This window comes from Meleagris gallopavo, chromosome 2 (assembly GCF_000146605.3).
Source record: "Meleagris gallopavo isolate NT-WF06-2002-E0010 breed Aviagen turkey brand Nicholas breeding stock chromosome 2, Turkey_5.1, whole genome shotgun sequence".
In the NCBI taxonomy this organism is placed as follows: Eukaryota; Metazoa; Chordata; class Aves; order Galliformes; family Phasianidae; genus Meleagris; species Meleagris gallopavo.
Window position 1 is genome coordinate 26,167,093 of NC_015012.2, and position 3,660 is coordinate 26,170,752.

Below are 3,660 nucleotides of genomic sequence, written 5' to 3' on the forward strand. Positions count from 1 at the left end.
TGCTGGGCGTCACGGTTCCCCGAGGGCTGCAGGGCGGCCGCTCGAGCTGACACCCCGCCGACACGCATTGGGTGAAGGCGGCCGGGTTGTCCACCTTACAGATGCGTTTTCATACGGCTGTGATAGCGTAAGGCGACAGATAGCTTCTGATTTTGCAGTATGAGCAAGGCTGCCCAGTGTCTGAGAATCACAGCTTCAGGGCCGGGAACATGCTGTGAAACCTGGAGCCCGAGTGTGGGTGTTCTGACCCAAGTTAGAAAACAGATCTTCCTTCACCATTCAATAAAAGTGGTCTGCTTCCATCCTGCATCTGTTGCAAAGATGGTTGGGTTGGCGCTGGCACAGCGCTCACCAACAAGCCTATCTACCCATCACCATCCCACACGGGACAGCGGCTCCGCTCAGTGCAGGGAAGGATGCCTCACCCAGCCCTGCTCTCACAGCCCCTCTGGCTCAGGGCAGTGGGAACGTGGTGGGTGTTGTGGGCCCTCAGCAAAAGCTCTGAGTTCTTCTCTCCAATCCTTAACAGAAATTCCTTGGCTTGCTCTCCTCATGGAGCTGGTGCCTGCTGAATTTGGGACTGAAGGGGAACATCAGCACAAGGCCTTGTTCCCAAGAGTGCACAGACCTTCTATGAGCTCAGGGCCTCTCGCCTTCCGCTCCCTGCCTGCATTGTTACTGAGAACACAGAAAACATGATATAAATTCAGCTTCCAGCCTTGAAACCCAAAGTTGTGCTACATTAGCTTTTTAGGTCTCTTTTCAACCTAATGCATTCATCATCCAAAAATCAAGCACACTGAAACTGCTGTCCTTTCAAACCCTGGCAACGTTGTAAAAATGTGTTACATACTTTTAGATGAAGAAAAGTTTCCAGAGAAAGCATTGAGCGTCACAACCACTGCCACGTGCGCTTCCCCACACCTCTGCGGTGCGGAGCAGTGAGCCCTCACCTGCTCCATGCGGATGAGCGAGGAGCAATGCAGCACTTCTTCCCACGTCACTCTGGTACACCACCTAGGAGTGACATGGCCTCTGTGGAGATCCTAGGAAGGCAGTAGCCCCGTCTGCACGGTGCCGTGCCATGCAGATTGAGCCCTGTGCTGGCACGTGGCTTTGACATCGTGGCACTGGAGCCACAGCGATGCTCGTGTGCTCCGCATGAGCCACCTGACGGCCCTTTACACGGTGATATACACAGCATCTCAGTGAGACAAGACGTCACACACTGCCCTCACAGGCGGGTTACACCTCTAGTTCAAAGAACCACCTGAAATGAGGTGTATGGACATTTCCATGCATTGGCCCCAGGGGCTTGCCCAGAGGGCCGTGGCAGTGCTGTCTGAGGCACCGCGTCCTGCCCCTGTCCTACTCCTGGCATCTGCTGCTGGCCTCTTGGGAGCACTGAGGCTATGGGAAACACAGGGCCCAGGGCTTAAGCAAAATGTAGGCTCTGTAATTACAGCCTGAGGGTCTGCGGTGCAGTCGGGACTTGAACACAAGTCCCTTGGAACCCAGCCACTGTAGCGTTTTTTTTCTGTATGTGTCCTTTTAAACTACTGGGTATCTGTACTGTATTAAATTATTCATACCATTCAGTTTCCTTTAAAGGCTGAGGAAGTCATGAAGATAATCCTCTTTCTGCCGTATGTTTCCCGTGCCCTCTGGTTCTCTCCTCTATTCCTCTCCCCTTTCCATGTTCTCCTGTGTCTCCTGCTTTCCATCTGCATTTCCCTCAGCAGCACCCATTTCCTGTGGGTTTCATCACCACCCCCACCTCGACTCCATCTGTTGCAGAGATCAGCAGTGAAGTTAACTCGTGATTACACTCGCAGGGAATCTCGCCAACAGATAGTGTGGCATTGCCGGGTATTAAAGTGAACACCGCGATGCCAGGAGGGGCACAGAGGAGAGATCACTCCTTTCCCATGCAGCCACCGCAGACAGGTGAAGCTGCAGCTTCCCATCTCCTGGAGCAGGTGCCTTTGCTCGCAGCCAAGCTGCTGAGAGCTGCTATGCAGCAGCCGGGCTGGCAGCCCGTGGGTCCGTGCTGTGGGAGGCTGGCAATGCAGCAGTGGGCTGGGTGCTGACGGAGCAGCCCCGGGAGCTGCCTGTCATTGCCCTGTCACAACAGCCTGGTGACTGGGACTTGTTAATGTGATAGTTTCTCTTCCTGGTATGTAATTTAGTAGATTTGTCAATGTTTGTGTGCTTTGGGTTGTGGGTTTTTTTGTTGTCGTCGTTTCTTTTTTTTCATGTAGAAATATAGCCTTATGTAAGCCTGGTTCCAGGACTGGAGCAACAAATTTGGAAAGCAGTTTGAGGTAGGAGGTTAGGTGAGCTGCATATGCCAGCAATGCACATAGCTACTTTATGTGGTATATTTAATATTGTGTAAATTTGATTTATTCCCTAGTTCTAACACTGCTTTAATGGACTGTGGGTTGATGTATACAGAGCACTGTGCAGTGGTATAAAATGCCAGGCCTGTCTCCTCAAGTTTTGCTATGTCATTTCTATGTAGATCATACTAATAAGTTGAACAACCTAATTAGAAATTAATTGCAAATTTTGTAAGTGAACTTCTCAAGTAAGAAGGAAAAGGTTCTTCACTTAAAATGCGTACTTAAGCTTAGCATTTAACTATCTGCTGCATATAGAAGGAAAATAACTTATGGCTCATTTTGTGTAGTGGTTCTAATTTCGTTTCAGCTTTGTCTGTAACAGAGAACCTGCCACCCTAAGAGAGGGCTTCAGCTCCAGTCCCAACTTTAAATCACAGAGCCAGTGCCGCAGGGATGAAACTGAGGAGCAAACCAATTATTTAGCTGTCCAGATGTACATGGAAGGCCGGTTCAGCCTTCAGCAAGAAAAAACTTCTGTGCTGTGTCCAAAATTTCAAGGTGCTGAATGAGAAGTTCATCTTCCTGGCACCCTGACAGCAAATATTGATCGAATAACCCCGAGTGCAGAGAATTTGCAGGAACTATGTGACTGCTCATCCAGCTAACTGCACCTCACCTGGATGGTAGCAGCTGTTAGGAAAAAACACTGGTCTGTTGACCATGTTAAATGGATGACACCGCCTCTAATATAAATATACTATAGGGAAACAGGGCAGGGGATGCCTCCCGACACCTGTCTTTAATCTCTGGATGCTCTGAGTCCCAAAGATAAGGCAGTACTTGAAATGCATTCAGAATATTATGTTGAATAGTTTTCTCAATAATGAAGGTAATACAGATATATCCAAATTAGTGTTTAAGCGACTTGGGTACAGACAGCAAAGCAGCTCTAGCAGTGATGAATCATCAGAGCCCCTCAGAAAGCTATTCAATTCTGTGGTTAGCAGATACAGAGCTCCTCTGCTGGGATTACATGGCTCCCCAACTAGAGGCTGGATTTTGTAAAGCTTATTTAGATGACCTAGAGCTTTTCTAGAAACTTTAACTGGACTGTAAACAACCACCAAAAGAACTCAAGACAGGGGAGTCCAAAAATGTAGGTGGGTGCACTCACACAAAACTGAGGAAGGGAGGAGGACGATGTGAGATCTAGTTATAGGCTATAGGCTAGGAGTAAGAGTAGAGAGCTCGTGGGACTTTCTTTTCTCTTTCTCTTCTCTTCTCTTCTCTTCTCTTCTCTTCTCTTCTCTTCTCT

At 48.8% G+C, this 3,660-nt stretch overlaps 1 long non-coding RNA gene across 1 annotated transcript in view; it reads left to right on the forward strand.

Annotated features, from left to right (window-relative positions):
* The first annotated feature begins 8 nt into the window (after window positions 1–8).
* Window positions 9–3,660, forward strand: part of LOC104909601 — a 6,457-nt gene continuing 2,805 nt past the window's right edge. Inside the window, exon 1 of the long non-coding RNA XR_002111827.2 lies at window positions 9–2,176. This is a non-coding gene — a long non-coding RNA (uncharacterized LOC104909601). The remainder of the gene's footprint in view (window positions 2,177–3,660) is intronic.